Here is an 18,311-nt window from a genome sequence, read left to right on the forward strand (position 1 = left end):
TTGAAGACGACACAATAAAATTGGCCGTGTCGTTGATAGTGAAGAGGATAGCTGTAGACTCCAAGAAGATATCAATGGGTTGGAGGAGTGGGCGGAAAAGTGGCAAATGGAATTCAACCCAGAGAAGTGTGAGGTAATGCACTTAGGGAGGGCAAACAGTAAAAGGGAATACGCAGTAAACGGGAATATATTGAGAGGGGTCGAGGAAGTGAGAGACCTTGGAGTGCATGTGCACAGGTCCCTGAAGGTGGCAGTACAGGTAGATAAGGTTGTAAGAACATAAGAACATAAGAAATAGGAGCAGGAGTAGGCCAATCGGCCCCTCGAGCCTGCTCCGCCATTCAATAAGATCATGGCTGATCTGATCCTAATCTCAAATCTAAATTCATGTCCAATTTCCTGGCCGGTCCCCGTAACCCCTAATTCCCTTTACTTCTAGAAAACTGTCTATTTCTGTTTTAAATTTATTTAATGATGTAGCTTCCACAGCTTCCTGGGGCAGCAAATTCCACAGACCTACTACCCTCTGAGTGAAGAAGTTTCTCCTCATCTCAGTTTTGAAAGAGCAGCCCCTTATTCTAAGATTATGCCCCCTGGTTCTAGTTTCACCCATCCTTGGGAACATCCTTACCGCATCCACCCGATCAAGCCCCTTCACAATCTTATATGTTTCAATAAGATCGCCTCTCATTCTTCTGAACTCCAATGAGTAGAGTCCCAATCTACTCAACCTCTCCTCATATGTCCGCCCCCTCATCCCCGGGATTAACCGAGTGAACCTTCTTTGTACTGCCTCGAGAGCAAGTATGTCTTTTCTTAAGTATGGACACCAAAACTGTATGCAGTATTCCAGGTGCGGTCTCATCAATACCTTATATAACTGCAGCAATACCTCCCTGTTTTTATATTCTATCCCCCTAGCAATAAAAGCCAACATTCCGTTGGCCTTCTTGATTACCTGCTGCACCTGCATACCAACTTTTTGATTTTCTTGCACGAGGATCCCCAGATCCCTTTGTACTGCAGTACTTTCCAGTTTCTCGCCATTAAGATAATAACTTGCTCTCTGATTTTTCCTGCCAAAGTGCATAACCTCACATTTTCCAATATTGTATTGAATCTGCCAAATCTCCGCCCACTCACACAGCCTGTCTATATCCCCCTGCAGGTTTTTATGTCCTCCTCACTCTCTACTTTCCCTCCCATCTTTGTATCATCTGCAAACTTTGAGATGTTACACTCGGTCCCCTCCTCCAAATCGTTAATATAGGTTGTAAAGAGTTGGGGACCCAGCACCGACCCCTGCGGAACACCGCTGGCTACTGGTTGCCAGTCCGAGAATGAACCATTTATCCCAACTCTCTGCTTCCTGTTAGATAACCAATCCTCCACCCATGCCAGAATATTACCCCCAATCCAGTGATTCTGTATCTTGAGCAATAATCTTTTATGTGGCACCTTGTCGAATGCCTTCTGGAAGTCTAAATACACTACGTCCACTGGTTCCCCTTTATCCACCCTGTACGTTATGTCCTCAAAGAACTCAAGCAAATTTGTCAGACATGACTTCCCCTTCATAAAGCCATGCTGACTTTGTCCTATTAAATTATGTTTATCCAAATGTTCCGCTACTGTCTCCTTAATAATAGACTCCAAAATTTTACCCACCACAGATGTTAGGCTAACTGGTCTATAATTTCCAGCCTTCTGCCTACTACCCTTTTTAAATAAGGGTGTTACATTAGCAGTTTTCCAATCTGCCGGGACCTTTGCCGAGTCCAGAGAATTTTGGAAAATTATTACCAAAGCAGCCACAATCCCTACTGTCACTTCCCTCAAGACCCTAGGATGTAAGCCATCAGGTCCAGGGGATTTATCCGCCTTGAGTCCCATTATTTTACTGTGAAGAAGGCATACGGAATGCTCTCCGTTATTAGCCGAGGTATAGAATACAAAAGCAGGGATGTAATGATGGAACTGTATAAAACGCTGGTAAGGCCACAGCTGGAGTATTGTGCGCAGTTCTGGTCACCACATTACAGGAAGGACGTAATTGCTCTGGAGAGAGTGCAGAGAAGATTTACAAGAATGTTGCTAGGGTTCGAAAATTGCAGCTACGAGGAGAGATTGGATAGGCTGGGGTTGTTTTCCTTGGAGCAGAGGAGGCTGGGGGGTGACTTGATTGAGGTGTACAAAATTATGAGGGGCCCAGGGAGAGTAGACAGGAAGTACCTGTTTCCCCTAGCGGAGAGTTCAAGAAGTAGAGGATATAGATTTCAGCTGATTGGTGGAAGGATTAGAGGGGACACGAGGAAAAACTTTCTTAACCAGGGGGTGGTGGGTGTGTGGAATTCACTGCCCGAATTGGTGGTAGAGGCAGGGACCCTCAACTCTTTTAAGAAGTACGTGGACCTGCATCTAAAGTGCTGTAAGCTGCAGGGCTACGGACCGGGTGCTGGAAGGTGGGATTGGAATGGGCACCTGGTTGTTCTTCGAGCCGGCGCAGACATGATGGGCCGAATGGCCCCCTTCTGTGCTGTATGTTTTCTATGGTTTCTACGGCCTCTTGCCCCCCCTGCACTCCTGTGGATCTCGGATGACCCTCCTTCTGTCCAACTCTTGCACCAAGGTCTCTGGTGCATCAGCAGAGAACCTTGGTGTACGCACTCTCACAGACCCGGTACCAACTCAGATCGGCAGATTGGTGAGGTCTGGCGTGCTGATTGGAGGATGTGGGATTTAGTAGTGCACAACCTTCATTCAATTTTTTAACATAACTCATCAGCGTGTAAACATAGGGATGGGACAGGCATCTGTGTTTTATGTGTGCGATGTCTGATCTCCGTTCAGACTCCGTGCAGGCAATAGACTGTTATTTTCAGCAAATAACTGGTGCCAGCTACCTTTAAGAGATTTCCAAGATACATCCTCCCTTTAAGAGATTGTGCTCCCCCTGCTGGTGAAAACTGTGAATTGCATTGATTCCACGTGCAAGGCCTGGGGAACGCTAATTGTAGGTTGGTCCTCGGTCCGGCCAAAACTCGTGTCCTGCCTGCACAGGGTCACTGGGCACGGGTGATAGCGGATCACGCTACCCGCACCCAAAACAGGCCCTAATCCAATTTTTTCCCCCCCCACTGTTTATTGGAGTGATGGGAGTCTCACTGTTCAACGGGGTGATGGGAGTCCCACTGTTTATTGGGGTGATGGGAGTCTCACTGTTTATTGGGGTGATGGGAGTCTCACTATTTATTGGGGTGATGGGAGTCTCACTGTTTATTGGGGGTGATGGGAGTCTCACTGTTTATTGGGGGTGATGGGAGTCTCACTGTTTATTGGGGGTGATGGGAGTCTCACTGTTTATTGGGGTGATGGGAGTCTCACTGTTTATTGGGGTGATGGGGGTCTCACTGTTTAACGGGGTGATGGGAGTCTCACTGTTTAATGGGGGTGATGGGTGTCTCACTGTTTATTGGGGGTGATGGGAGTCTCACTGTTCAACGGGGTGATGGGAGTCTCACTGTTTAATGGGGGTGATGGGAGTCTCACTGTTTAATGGGGGTGATGGGAGTCTCACTGTTTATTGGGGTGATGGGAGTCTCACTGTTTATTGGGGTGATGGGAGTCTCACTGTTTATTGGGGTGATGGGAGTCTCACTGTTTATTGGGGTGATGGGAGTCTCACTGTTTATTGGGGGTGATGGGAGTCTCACTGTTTAATGGGGGTGATGGGAGTCTCACTGTTTATTGGGGTGATGGGAGTCTCACTGTTTAATGGGGGTGATGGGAGTCTCACTGTTTATTGGGGTGATGGGAGTCTCACTGTTTATTGGGGGTGATGGGAGTCTCACTGTTTAATGGGGGTGATGGGAGTCTCACTGTTTAATGGGGGTGATGGGAGTCTCACTGTTGATTTCAGAGCCCCTGGATTTGGGTGGATGGTAACCAGTGTGGGACAGCACATGCTTGTTGACGTGAGGTGAGGAGCTGGATTGGTTTTAGCTGTGATTCACTCCATGGTTGTACGTCCTGTTTACACTCACTGTTGAGGCCCATACGTGAAGAGTATGGCCCAGAGGTGGACAGAGAACTGGTCAGGACAAGGGCTGGACTAGACTGAACTGAGAGCTGGACTGGACTGAGAGCTGGACTGGACTGAGAACTGGACTGGAGTGGACTGAAAGCTGGACTGGACTGAGGGTTGTACTGGACTGAGAGCTGGACTGGAATGGACTGAGAGATGGACTGGACTGGACCAAAAGCTCGTCTGGACTGCACTGAGAGCTGGACTGGACTGAGGGTTGTACTGGACTGAGAGCTGGACTGGACTGAGGGTTGTACTGGACTGAGAGCTGGACTAATTGGACAGCTCTTTCAAAGAGCCGGCACAGACACGACGGGCCGAATGGCCTCTTTCTGTGCTGTAAGATTCAATGATTCTCTGATAAACACGGGAAATAAGGAATCAGGAAGAGAGAGGAACTGATGTCGAGCCAGAGCAGAAACTCTCCATTTCACTGATTTTAAATATTCAGCTGGTTTCAGAATTAAAAACATTTTTGAAATTGCTCTAACTTTCACACCAGAAGTGTCATTCGTCTCAAACGGCAAAGAAAACATTGTCTTTTTAAAAATATCTCAAGCTCAACACCTCGATTTCCTCGTTTTGCCTTCAGTGATCTCAATGGGAGCTCAGTCCCTCCCACTCCATTTTATTGGCCTGGGTGTTGGTGAATCAGGGCGTCTAATGGTGTCTGCCCTCAGTTAGACTTGTCGCCACACCCTTCAGCTCAAAACTTTTTTGCCCATGAAGTTGCTGAAAGTGTGAGCTGATAACGGGCAGCGAGGGAAACAGGGACATCTGGGACCTGAGTGAACAGGGCAAGCAACTGGGTATCTACCTCACCAATCAGAGCGAAGGATTGGGGAATGACCAGCGCAAGGACGGAGAAGTGTAAATTCGAGTGGGTGAATTCAATGTCAAATCAGGTACAGAAAGAGAAATAAAGAGAGGGAAAGAAAGATCGGATTAAGAGAGAGAGAGAAAAGAGGCAGAAAGAAAAACTAAGAAAAACAAATTTTTAAAATTTTACATTTTTAAAATCTCCTAAAACAATTCACCACCTGAAGGAATGAGGCTCCACACTTGTAATCGTTTAATTTTCTGTGCCAGAGAGGTTGACTGGCAGTAATTAACACTTACCATGTTGTTTAAAGGATACTTAGACTGAAAGGACAAGCCCTAACTTTCTGTGGCAAGTTTAGTTTGTATCCACCGTGAAGATAAAGTAACTTCACGCCGTTCGATGTATTTCACCGGTGAGGCAGACGGTGAATTGCCGTTTTCGCGAAGCTGACGGTGGAGCAGCACATCTCGGTCAGCGACTTCCTGGGGTGGGCCTTTAACCGCTCATCTGCCCCTCGCCTGAAGTTGCTGTACCATTTACGCATAAATAATGGAGAGTGCCATTCGCCTCACCGTTATTTTGACAGCAAAATCTGGGCCGATACCTCGCACGGAGCAGAGTCACGCAGAACTATTCCCAGGGTTCCAGGAATGTGTCCTGCTGATCAGTGACATTCTGTGCAGTGAAGAAGGAATGTGTTTAACTTCACTTCAAGGGTCTGAGTATTACATTTTCCACCCACTGACTGAGCAACAAAATCAGCAGAACCAGAACCAGGGGAGAGGAAACTGATTTCACAACATCCTGCACTTTATCTTTTATTCTCATTGCCAACTTCAAGTTCATTTCAAAAATGCAAAATTGGCCCAATGAGCAGATTCACAGCAAGGGAATAATGGAGTCAGCATGATGCGGATTACCAATAAATCCAAATATCAAAGAGTTACTCAGATCAAGTCAGTGGTGAATTTGGTCACAGTTATTCTGCCTGTAGCTCCTCCCCTGTTGGTGACTCACACTGTCCATTTGAAATGGTGATACGGTCTGCTCTCGGACTGAAGACTTACAGTTTTCGGTACAAGAGGAACTGCAGGAATATGAGGCCCTGAATTTCCTCAGATTTTCTTTCACCATAACATTGTCAGAAGTGTGACGGAAATCCAGTGTATTTGCAAAAATGGGGACTTGGGCGCATTTCCAACTGAGTTGTGATGCAACAAAGTTCGAGGAAATTGAGGGCCTTTCTATCAATATAATGAAAAGAGTACATCTGCACGCCCAGTCCAAATACCCGGCCTCCGAGTCTGCTACACAGGAGGCCATGGTCTCACTCCCCATTCCCCACGGCCCATCAGTACAATCTGACCTCTCAAAAACTGACCACTCAAACTTCAATGTTGACAAGGTTTCTGCTTCAATCACTGCCCCAGTCTCCGGTCCACGCCCCCAGCCCCCGCTCTGATCATCCCCGGACCCCCGACTTCTAGTGTCCAGTCTCCGGTCCCCGTCCCCCCCCCCAGCCCCCGCTCTGATCGTCCCCGGACCCCCGACTTCTAGTGTCCAGTCTCCGGTCCCCGTCCCCCCCCCCAGCCCCCGCTCTGATCGTCCCCGGACCCCCGACTTCTAGTGTCCAGTCTCCGGTCCACGCCCCCAGCCCCGGCTCTGATCATCCCCGGACCCCCGACTTCCAGTGTCCAGTCTCCGGTCTCCGTCCACCCCCGCCCCCGCTCTGATCATCCCCGGACCCCCGACTTCTAGTGTCCAGTCTCCGGTCCCCCCCCCCGCCCCCGCTCTGATCATCCCCGGACCCCCGACTTCCAGTGTCCAGTCTCCGGTCCACGCCACCAGCCCCCGCTCTGATCATCCCCGGATCCCCGACTTCTAGTGTCCAGTCTCCGGTCCCCCCCTGCCCCAGCCCCCGCTCTGATCATCCCCGGACCCCCGACTTCCAGTGTCCAGTCTCCGGTCTCCGTCCACCCCCCTCCCCCGCTCTGATCATCCCCGGACCCCCGACTTCTAGTGTCCAGTCTCCGGTCCCCCCCCCCAGCCCCCGCTCTGATCATCCCCCGACCCCCGACTTCCAGTGTCCAGTCTCCGGTCCACGTCCCCAGCCCCCGCTCTGATCATCCCCGGACCCCCGACTTCCAGTGTCCAGTCTCCGGTCCCCCCCCCAGCCCCCGCTCTGATTATCCCCGGACCCCCGACTTCCAGTGTCCAGTCTCCGGTCCCCCCCCCCGCCCCAGCCCCCACTCCGATCATCCCCCGACTTCTGGTGTCCAGTCTCCGGTTTCCCCCCCAGCTGACCCCTCTGATCAGCCCCGGACACCCAGCCTCCAGTCTCCGGTCTCCAGTCTTCAGACTCCAGTCCCCAGTCCCCAGTCATTTTTTTATTCGTTCATGGGATGTGGGCGTCGCTGGCGAGGCCGGCATTTATTGCCCATCCCTAATTGCCCTTGAGAAGGTGGTGGTGAGCCGCCTTCTTGAACCGCTGCAGTCCGTGTGGTGAAGGTTCTCCCACTGTGCTGTTAGGAAGGGAGTTCCAGGATTTTGACCCAGCGATGATGAAGGAACGGCGATATATTTCCAAGTCGGGATGGTGTGTGACTTGGAGGGGAACGTGCAGGTGGTGTTGTTCCCATGTGCCTGCTGCTCTTGTCCTTCTAGGTGGTAGAGGTCGAGGGTTTTGGAGGTGCTGTCGAAGAAGCCTTGGCGAGTTGCTGCAGTGCATCCTGTGGATGGTACACACTGCAGCCACAGTGCGCCGGTGGTGAAGGGAGTGAATGTTTAGGGTGGTGGATGGGGTGCCAATCAAGCAGGCTGCTTTGTCCTGGATGGTGTCGAGCTTCTTGAGTGTTGTTGGAGCTGCACTCATCCAGGCAAGTGGAGAGTATTCCATCACACTCCTGACTTGTGCCTTGTAGATGGTGGAAAGGCTTTGGGGAGTCAGGAGGTGAGTCACTCACCGCAGAATACCCAGCCTCTGACCTGCTCTCGTAGCCACAGTATTTATATGGCTGGTCCAGTTACGTTTCTGGTCAATGATGACCCCCAGGATGTTGATGGTGGGGGATTCGGCGATGGTAATGCCATTGAATGTCAAGGGGAGGTGGTTAGACTCTCTCTTGTTGGAGATGGTCATTGCCTGGCACTTGTCTGGCGCGAATGTCACTTGCCACTTATCAGCCGAAGCCTGGATGTTGTCCAGGTCTTTCTGCATGCAGGCACTGACTGCTTCATTATCTGAGGGGTTGCGAATGGAACTGAACACTGTGCAATCATCAGCGAACATCCCCATTTCTGACCTGATGATGGAGGGAAGGTCATTGATGAAGCAGCTGAAGATGGTTGGGCCGAGGACACTGCCCTGAGGAACTCCTGCAGCAATGTCCTGGGGCTGAGATGATTGGCCTCCAACAACCACTTTTTGCTAGGTATTACTCCATCCACTGGAGAGTTTTCCCCCTGATTCGGGAACCAAGGGACGAGAGAGAAGAAGGAATTAAAGGAAATTAGTATTAGTAAAAAAAGATTGCTGGAGAAATGAATGGGAGTGAAAGCTGATAAATCCCCAGGACCTGATAATCTGCATCCCAGGGTGCTAAAAGAGGTAGCCATGGAAATAGTGGATGCATTAGTTGTCATCTTCCAAAATTCTATAGATTATGGAACAGTTCCTGCTGATTGGAGGGTGGCAAATGTAACCTCAATATTTAAAAAAGGAGGGAGAAAACAGGGAACTACAGACAGTGGGGAAAATGCTCGAGTCTATTATAAAGGATGTGATAACAGGACATTTAGAAAATATCAACGGGATTAGACAAAGTCAACATGGATTATGAAAGGGAAATCATGTTTGACAAACCTACTGGAGTTTTTTGAGGATGTAACTGGTAGAATAGATAAGGGAGAACCAGTGGATGTGGTTTATTTGGATTTTCAGAAGGCCTTTGATAAAGTCCCACATAAGAGGTTAGTGTGCAAAATTAAAGCACATGGGATTGGGGGGAATATACTGGCATGGATTGAGAATCGGTTAACTGACAGGAAACAGAGAGTAGGAATAAATGGGTCTTTTTCGGGGTGGCAGGCAGTGACTAGTGGGGTACCGCAGGGATCAGTGCTTGGGCCCCAGCTATTCACAATATATATCAATGATTTGGATGAGGGAACCAAATGTAGCATTTCCAAGTTTGTTGACGACACAAAACTCGGTGGGATCGTGAGTTGTGAGGAGGATGCAAAGAGGCTTCAAGGTGATTTAGATAAGTTGAGTGAGTGGGCAAATACATGGCAGATGCAGTATAATGTGGATAAATGTGAAGTTATCCACTTCGGAAGGAAAAACAGAAAGGCAGAGTATTATTTAAATGGTGATAGATTGGGGAATGTTGATGTACAAAGGGACCTGGGTGTCCTTGTACACCAGTCACTGAAAGCAAACATGCAGGTGCAGCAAGCAGTTAGGAAGGCAAATGGTATGTTGGCCTTCATTGCAAGAGGATTTGAGTATAGGAGCAAGGATGTCTTACTGCAGTTATACAGGGCCTTGGTGAGAGCACACCTGGAGTTTTGGTCTCCTTATCTAAGGATATACTTGCCATAGAGGGAGTGTAGCGAAGGTTCACCAGACTGATTCCTGGGATGGCAGGACTGTCATATGAGGAGAGATTGGGTAAACTCGGCCTGTATTCACTCGAGTTTAGAAGAATGAGAGGGGATCTCATTGAAATGTATAAAATTCTGACAGGGCTAGACAGACTAGATGCAGGGAGGATGTTTCCCCTGGCTGGGGGGTCCAGAACGAGGGGTCACAGTCTCAGGATACGGGGTAGGACATTTAGGACTGAGATGAGGAGAAATTTCTTCACTCAGAGGGTGGTGAACCTGTGGAATTCTCTACCACAGAAGGCTGTGGAGGCCAAGACACTGAATATATTTAAGAAGGAGCTGGATAGATTTCTAGACACAAAAGGAATCAAGGGGTATGGGGAGAGAGCGGGAATATGGTATTGACATAGAGGATCAGTCATGATCATATTGAATGGCGGAGCAGGCTCGAAGGGCAGAATGGCCTACTTCTGCTCCCATTTTCTATGTTTCTATGTTTCTTTTCTCATTGACTTCAATTTTACGAGGGCTCCTTGGTGCCACACTCGGTCAAATGCTGCCTTGATGTCAAGGGCAGTCACTCTCACCTCACCTCTGGAAATCAGCTCTTTTGTCCATGTTTGGACCAAGGCTGTAATGAGGTCTGGAGCCGAGTGGTCCTGGCGGAACCCAAACTGAGCATCGGTGAGCAGGTTATTGGTGATAGCACTGTCGACGACACCTTCCATCACTTTGCTGATGATTGAGAGTAGACTGATGGGGCGGTAATTGGCCGGATTGGATTTGTCCTGCTTTTTGTGGACAGGACATACCTGGGCAATTTTCCACATTGTCGGGTAGATGCCAGTGTTGTTGCTGTACTGGAACAGTTTGGCTAGAGGCGCAGCTAGTTCTGGAGCACAAGTCTTCAGCATGACAGCTGGGGTGTTGTCGGGGCCCATAGCCTTTGCTGTATCCAGTGCACTCAGCCGTTTCTTGATATCACGTGGAGTGAATCGAATTGGCCGAAGACTGGCTTCCGTGATGGTGGGGATATCGGGAGGAGGCCGAGATGGATCATCCACTCGGCATTTCTGGCTGAAGATGGTTGCAAACGCTTCAGTCTTGTCTTTTGCACTCATGTGCTGGACTCCGCCATCATTGAGGATGGGGATGTTTACAGAGCCGCCTCCTCCTCCCTTTAGTTGTTTAATTGTCCACCACCATTCACAACTGGATGTGGCAGGACTGCAGAGCTTTGATCTGATCCGTTGGTTGTGAAATCGCTTAGCTCTGTCTATAGCATGTTGCTTCCGCTGTTTAGTATGCATGTAGTCCTGAGTTGTAGCTTCACCAGGTTGGCACCTCATTTTTAGGTACGCCTGGTGCTGCTCCTGGCATGCTCTTCTACACTCCTCATTGAACCAGGGTTGATCCCCTGGTAGAGTGAGGAATATGCCGGGCCATGAGGTTACAGATTGTGCTGGAATACAATTCTGCTGCTGCTGATGGCCCACAGTGTCTCATGGATGCCCAGTTTTGAGCTGCTAGATCTGTTCTGAATCTATCCCATTTAGCACGGTGGTAGTGCCACACAATACATGGATGGTGTCCTCAGTGTGAAGATGGGATTTCATCTCCACAAGGACTGTGCGGTGGTCACTCCTCCCAATAATGTCATGGACAGATGCATCTGCGACAGGTAGATTGGTGAGGTCGAGGTCAAGTAGGTTTTTCCTTTGTGTTGGTTCGCTCACCACCTGCCGCAGGCGCAGTCTGGCAGCTCTGTCCGTCAGGACTCGGCCAGCTCGGTCTCCAGTCTCCAGTCCCCAGTCTCCAGTCCCCAGACGCCAATCCCCAGACTCCAGTCCCCAGTCCCCAGTCCCCAGGCTCCAGTTCCCAGCCCCCAAACTCCAGCCTCCAGTCCCAAGTCTCCAGACACCAATCCCCAGTCTCCAGTCCCCAGACTCCAGTCTCCAGTCTCCAGTCCCCAGACTCCAGTCCCCAGTCCCCAGACTCCAGTCTCCAGTCTCCAGTTTCCAGTCCCCAGACTCCAGTCTCCAGTCCCCAGTCCCCAGACTCCAGTCTCCAGTCTCCAGTCTCCAGTCCCCAGACTCCAGTCTCCAGTCCCCAGTCCCCAGACTCCAGTCTCCAGTCCCCAGTCCCCAGACTCCAGTCCCCAGTCCCCAGACTCCAGTCCCCAGACTCCAGTCTCCAGTCTCCAGTCTCCAGTCCCCAGACTCCAGTCTCCAGTCTCCAGTCCCCAGACTCCAGTCTCCAGTCCCCAGACTCCAGTCTCCAGTCCCCAGACTCCAGTCTCCAGTCCCCAGACTCCAGTCTCCAGTCTCCAGTCCCCAGTCCCCAGACTCCAGTCTCCAGTCTCCAGGCCCCAGTCCCCAGACTCCAGTCCCCAGTCCCCATTCCCAGACTCCAATCCCCAGTCCCCAGACTCCAGTCTCCAGTCCCCAGACTCCACTCCCCAGACTCCAGTCTCCAGTCCCCAGTCCCCAGACTCCAGTCCCCAGTCCCCAGACTCCAGTCTCCAGTCCCCAGTCTCCAGTCCCCAGTCCCCAGTCCCCGTCCCCAGACTCCAGTCCCCAGACTCCAGTCTCCAGTCTCCAGTCCCCAGACTCCAGTCTCCAGTCCCCAGTCCCCAGTCTCCAGTCCCCAGTCTCCAGTCCCCAGTCTCCAGACTCCAGTCCCCAGACTCCAGTCTCCAGTCCCCAGTCCCCAGACTCCAGTCCCCAGTCCCCAGACTCCAGTCTCCAGTCCCAAGTCCCCAGTCCACAGACTCCAGTCTCCAGTCCCCAGTCACCGTCCCCAGACTCCAGTCTCCAGTCCCCAGTCCCCAGACTCCAGTCTCCAGTCCCCAGACTCCAGTCTCCAGTCTCCAGTCCCCAGACTCCAGTCCCCAGACTCCAGTCTCCAGTCCCCAGTCCCCAGTCTCCAGTCTCCAGTCCCCAGACTCCAGTCTCCAGTCCCCAGACTCCAGTCTCCAGTCTCCAGTCCCCAGTCCCCAGACTCCAGTCTCCAGTCTCCAGGCCCCAGTCCCCAGTCCCCAGACTCCAGTCCCCGGTCCCCAGTCCCCAGACTCCAATCCCCAGTCCCCAGACTCCAGTCTCCAGTCTCCAGTCCCCAGACTCCAGTCCCCAGACTCCAGTCTCCAGTCCCCAGTCCCCAGACTCCAGTCCCCAGTCCCCAGACTCCAGTCTCCAGTCCCCAGTCTCCAGGCCCCAGTCCCCAGTCCCCGTCCCCAGACTCCAGTCCCCAGACTCCAGTCTCCAGTCCCCAGTCCCCAGACTCCAGTCTCCAGTCCCCAGACTCCAGTCTCCAGTCCCCGTCCCCAGACTCCAGTCCCCAGACTCCAGTCTCCAGTCCCCAGTCCCCAGACTCCAGTCTCCAGTCTCCAGGCCCCAGTCCCCAGTCCCCAGACTCCAGTCCCCAGTCCCCAGTCCCTAGACTCCAGTCTCCAGTCCCCAGTCCCCAGTCCCCAGACTCCAGTCCCCGTCCCCAGTCCCCAGACTCCAGTCCCCAGTCCCCAGACTCCAGTCCCCAGTCCCCAGACTCCAGTCTCCAGTCCCCAGTCTCCAGTCTCCAGTCCCCAGTCCCCAGTCCCCAGACTCCAGTCTCCAATCCCCAGTCTCCAGACTCCAGTCCACAGACTCCAGTCTCCAGTCTCCAGTCCCCAGTCCCCAGACTCCAGTCTCCAATCCCCAGTCTCCAGACTCCAGTCCCCAGTCTCCAGTCCCCAGACTCCAGTCCTCAGTCCCCAGACTCCAGTCTCCAGTCCCCAGACTCTAGTCCCCAGTCCCCAGTCTCCAGACTCCAGTCCCCAGACTCTAGTCCCCAGTCCCCAGTCTCCAGTCTCCAGTCTCCAGTCCCCAGACTCTAGTCCCCAGTCCCCAGTCTCCAGACTCCAGTCCCCAGACTCTAGTCCCCAGTCCCCAGTCTCCAGTCTCCAGTCTCCAGTCCCCAGACTCTAGTCCCCAGTCCCCAGTCTCCAGACCCCAGTCTCCAGTCCCCAGTCCACAGTCCCCAGTCTCCAGGCCCCAGTCTCCAGTCCCCAGTCTCCAGGCCCCAGTCCCCAGTCTCCAGTCCCCAGTCTCCAGGCCCCAGTCCCCAGTCCCCAGACTCCAGTCCCCAGACTCCAGGCCCCAGTCCCCAGTCTCCAGTCCCCAGTCTCCAGGCCCCAGTCCCCAGACTCCAGGCCCCAGTCTCCAGTCCCCAGACTCCAGGCCCCAGTCCCCAGTCTCCAGTCCCCAGTCCCCAGACTCCAGTCCCCAGACTCCAGGCCCCAGTCCCCAGTCCCCAGTCTCCAGGCCCCAGTCTCCAGTCCCCAGTCTCCAGTCCCGTGTCCCCAGACTTCAGTCTCCAGTCCCCAGTCCCCAGTCCCCAGTCTCCAGGCCCCAGTCTCCAGTCCCCAGTCTCCAGTCCCCAGTCCCCAGACTTCAGTCTCCAGTCCCCAGTCCCCAGTCCCCAGTCTCCAGACCCCAGTCTCCAGTCCCCAGTCCCCAGTCCCCAGTCTCCAGGCCCCAGTCTCCAGTCCCCAGTCTCCAGTCTCCAGTCCCCAGTCTCCAGGCCCCAGTCCCCAGTCCCCAGTCTCCAGGCCCCAGTCTCCAGTCCCCAGTCTCCAGTCCCGTGTCCCCAGACTTCAGTCTCCAGTCCCCAGTCCCCAGTCCCCAGTCACCGTCCCCAGACTCCAGTCCCCAGACTCCAGTCTCCAGTCCCCAGTCCCCAGACTCCAGTCTCCAGTCCCCAGACTCCAGTCTCCAGTCTCCAGTCCCCAGACTCCAGTCCCCAGACTCCAGTCTCCAGTCCCCAGTCCCCAGTCTCCAGTCTCCAGTCCCCAGACTCCAGTCTCCAGTCCCCAGACTCCAGTCTCCAGTCTCCAGTCCCCAGTCCCCAGACTCCAGTCTCCAGTCTCCAGGCCCCAGTCCCCAGACTCCAGTCCCCGGTCCCCAGTCCCCAGACTCCAATCCCCAGTCCCCAGACTCCAGTCTCCAGTCTCCAGTCCCCAGACTCCAGTCCCCAGACTCCAGTCTCCAGTCCCCAGTCCCCAGACTCCAGTCCCCAGTCCCCAGACTCCAGTCTCCAGTCCCCAGTCTCCAGGCCCCAGTCCCCAGTCCCCGTCCCCAGACTCCAGTCCCCAGACTCCAGTCTCCAGTCCCCAGTCCCCAGACTCCAGTCTCCAGTCCCCAGACTCCAGTCTCCAGTCCCCGTCCCCAGACTCCAGTCCCCAGACTCCAGTCTCCAGTCCCCAGTCCCCAGACTCCAGTCTCCAGTCTCCAGGCCCCAGTCCCCAGTCCCCAGACTCCAGTCCCCAGTCCCCAGTCCCTAGACTCCAGTCTCCAGTCCCCAGTCCCCAGTCCCCAGACTCCAGTCCCCGTCCCCAGTCCCCAGACTCCAGTCCCCAGTCCCCAGACTCCAGTCCCCAGTCCCCAGACTCCAGTCTCCAGTCCCCAGTCTCCAGTCTCCAGTCCCCAGTCCCCAGTCCCCAGACTCCAGTCTCCAATCCCCAGTCTCCAGACTCCAGTCCACAGACTACAGTCTCCAGTCTCCAGTCCCCAGTCCCCAGACTCCAGTCTCCAATCCCCAGTCTCCAGACTCCAGTCCCCAGTCTCCAGTCCCCAGACTCCAGTCCTCAGTCCCCAGACTCCAGTCTCCAGTCCCCAGACTCTAGTCCCCAGTCCCCAGTCTCCAGACTCCAGTCCCCAGACTCTAGTCCCCAGTCCCCAGTCTCCAGTCTCCAGTCTCCAGTCCCCAGACTCTAGTCCCCAGTCCCCAGTCTCCAGACTCCAGTCCCCAGACTCTAGTCCCCAGTCCCCAGTCTCCAGTTTCCAGTCTCCAGTCCCCAGACTCCAGTCTCCAGTCTCCAGACTTCAGTCTCCAGTCCCCAGTCCCCAGTCCCCAGTCCCCAGTCTCCAGACCCCAGTCTCCAGTCCCCAGTCCCCAGTCCCCAGTCTCCAGGCCCCAGTCTCCAGTCCCCAGTCTCCAGGCCCCAGTCCCCAGTCTCCAGTCCCCAGTCTCCAGGCCCCAGTCCCCAGTCCCCAGACTCCAGTCCCCAGACTCCAGGCCCCAGTCCCCAGTCTCCAGTCCCCAGTCTCCAGGCCCCAGTCCCCAGTCCCCAGTCTCCAGGCCCCAGTCTCCAGTCCCCAGTCTCCAGTCCCGTGTCCCCAGACTTCAGTCTCCAGTCCCCAGTCCCCAGTCCCCAGTCTCCAGACCCCAGTCTCCAGTCCCCAGTCCCCAGTCCCCAGTCTCCAGGCCCCAGTCTCCAGTCCCCAGTCTCCAGGCCCCAGTCCCCAGTCTCCAGTCCCCAGTCTCCAGGCCCCAGTCCCCAGTCCCCAGTCCCCAGTCCCCAGTCTCCAGTCCCGTGTCCCCAGACTCCAGTCCCCAGTCCCCAGTCTCCAGTCCCGTGTCCCCAGTCACCAGTCCCCAGTCCCCAGTCTCCAGTCCCCAGACTCCAGTCCCCAGTCCCCAGTCCCCAGTCTCCAGTCTCCAGGCCCCAGTTCCCAGTCCCCAGTCCCCAGTCCCCAGTCCCCAGACTCCAGTCTCCAGTCTCCAGTCTCCAGTCCCCAGTCTCCAGACACCAGTCCCCAATCTCCAGTCCCCAGACTCCAGTCCCCAGTCTCCAGTCCCCAGACTCCAGTCCCCAGTCTCCAGTCTCCAGACTCCAGTCCCCAGTCTCCAGTCCCCAGACTCCAGTCCCCAGTCCCCAGACTCCAGTCCCCAGTCTCCAGACTCCAGTCCCCAGTCCCCAGTCTCCAGTCCCCAGTCTCCAGTCTCCAGACTCCAGTCCCCAGTCTCCAGTCCCCAGACTCCAGTCCCCAGTCTCCAGTCTCCAGACTCCAGTCCCCAGTCTCCAGTCTCCAGACTCCAGTCCCCAGTCTCCAGTCCCCAGACTCCAGTCCCCAGTCCCCAGTCCCCAGACTCCAGTCCCCAGACTCCAGTCTCCAGTCCCCAGTCCCCAGTCCCCAGTCTCCAGTCCCCAGTCCCCAGGCCCCAGTCCCCAGTCTCCAGTCCCGTGTCCCCAGTCTCCAGTCCCCAGACTCCAGTCCCCAGTCCCCAGACTCCAGTCTCCAGTCTCCAGACTCCAGTCCCCAGTCTCCAGGCCCCAGTCCCCAGTCCCCAGACTCCAGTCCCCAGTCCCCAGTCCCCAGTCTCCAGTCTCCAGTCTCCAGACTCCAGTCCCCAGTCTCCAGTCCCCAGTCTCCAGTCTCCAGTCCCCAGTCCCCAGTCTCCAGTCCCCAGTCTCCAGTCTCCAGACTCCAGTCCCCAGTCTCCAGTCCCCAGACTCCAGACTCCAGTCTCCAGTCTCCAGACTCCAGTCTCCAGTCCCCAGTCTCCAGTCCCCAGACTCCAGTCCCCAGACTCCAGACTCCAGTCCCGTGTCCCGTGTCCCCAGTCCCGTGTCCCCAGACTCCAGTCCCCAGTCCCCAGTCCCCAGTCCCCAGTCTCCAGTCCCCAGTCCCCAGTCCCCAGTCCCGTGTCCCCATGCCCCAGTCTCCAGTCCCCAGACTCCAGTCCCCAGTCCCCAGTCTCCAGTCCCCAGTCCCCAGTCCCCAGTCCCGTGTCCCCAGGCCCCAGTCTCCAGTCTCAGTGAAATTCTGATGCCATTGACTCCTCTCTAGAGACCCAACAGCCAGAATGTATTTACCAGAAAGTTCTAAATAAAAGTGAATAATTAGCAAAATCCACACAAGAATTCGGCTGCAGTAAATATTATCCTGCTCCAGATCCCTTTGTTTATGTTACTGTGAACTTGTGGAACTCAACTTTGTTCCCAGACTTTGAACAATCAGTGAAAAGTCTCAGATGGATAAACAGAGAGAAAGAGAAGGCTGGAGGCATCGACAGAGCAGGTCTCGAAGCTGCTGTTTCTAATCACAGCTGGATCAGACACTCAGGCTCTAAACATCCTGGACTCAGTGATCCCACTAACCCGCAGATGTTCACACCGCCCTCCAAACTGAAACCCAAACCTCATCTCCTGTTCCACTCACCCAGTCACTCAGTCAGCCTGTACCTGCCCAGGGAGTGTTTAACGGGACAGTGTAGAGGGAGCTTTACTCTGTATCTAACCCGTGCTGTACCTGCCCTGGGAGTGTTTGATGGGACAGTGCAGAGGGAGCTTTACTCTGTATCTAACCCGTGCTGTATCTGCCCTGGGAGTGTTTGATGGGACAGTGCAGAGGGAGCTTTACTCTGTATCTAACCCTGTACCTGCCCTGGGAGTGTTTGATGGGACAGTGTAGAGGGAGCTTTACTCTGTATCTAACCCTGTACCTGCCCTGGGAGTGTTTGATGGGACAGTGTAGAGGGAGCTTTACTCTGTATCTAACCCTGTACCTGCCCTGGGAGTGTTTGATGGGACAGTGTAGAGGGAGCTTTACTCTGTATCTAACCCTGTACCTGCCCTGGGAGTGTTTGATGGGACAGTGTAGAGGGAGCTTTACTCTGTATCTAACCCTGTACCTGCCCTGGGAGTGTTTGATGGGAGAGTAGGAGAGGGGTGTAAAGCCCTTTGGGACATTGTGAGGTTGCGGACCGTGCTGTAAATGCCGATTCTTTCCTTTCAATGCTCCACACTCTCGATCGATTGGCTGAAGAACATTTCCTGCCTGGAATCCCAACATTGTCACCACCACTCACGAGCTCGTCAACATTATTCAAAAACACTCAACTCAAGTGGCCAAAATGGATATTAGTGTTAATCCTGGTTAGTGTTAATTATGATTAATGTTAATTACAGTTAGCGCTAATCCTTGTTAATGTTAAATCAAAAGCAAAATACTGCGGATGCTGCAAGTCTGAAATAAA

At 54.0% G+C, this 18,311-nt stretch overlaps 1 protein-coding gene across 5 annotated transcripts in view; it reads right to left on the reverse strand.

The window, feature by feature from the left end:
* The window catches only part of masp1 (MBL associated serine protease 1), a 409,480-nt gene that overhangs the window by 283,702 nt on the left and 107,467 nt on the right, over window positions 1-18,311 (reverse strand). The gene's annotated exons all lie outside the window — the stretch shown is intronic.

This window comes from Heptranchias perlo, chromosome 13 (assembly GCF_035084215.1).
Source record: "Heptranchias perlo isolate sHepPer1 chromosome 13, sHepPer1.hap1, whole genome shotgun sequence".
NCBI classification, from domain to species: domain Eukaryota; kingdom Metazoa; phylum Chordata; class Chondrichthyes; order Hexanchiformes; family Hexanchidae; genus Heptranchias; species Heptranchias perlo.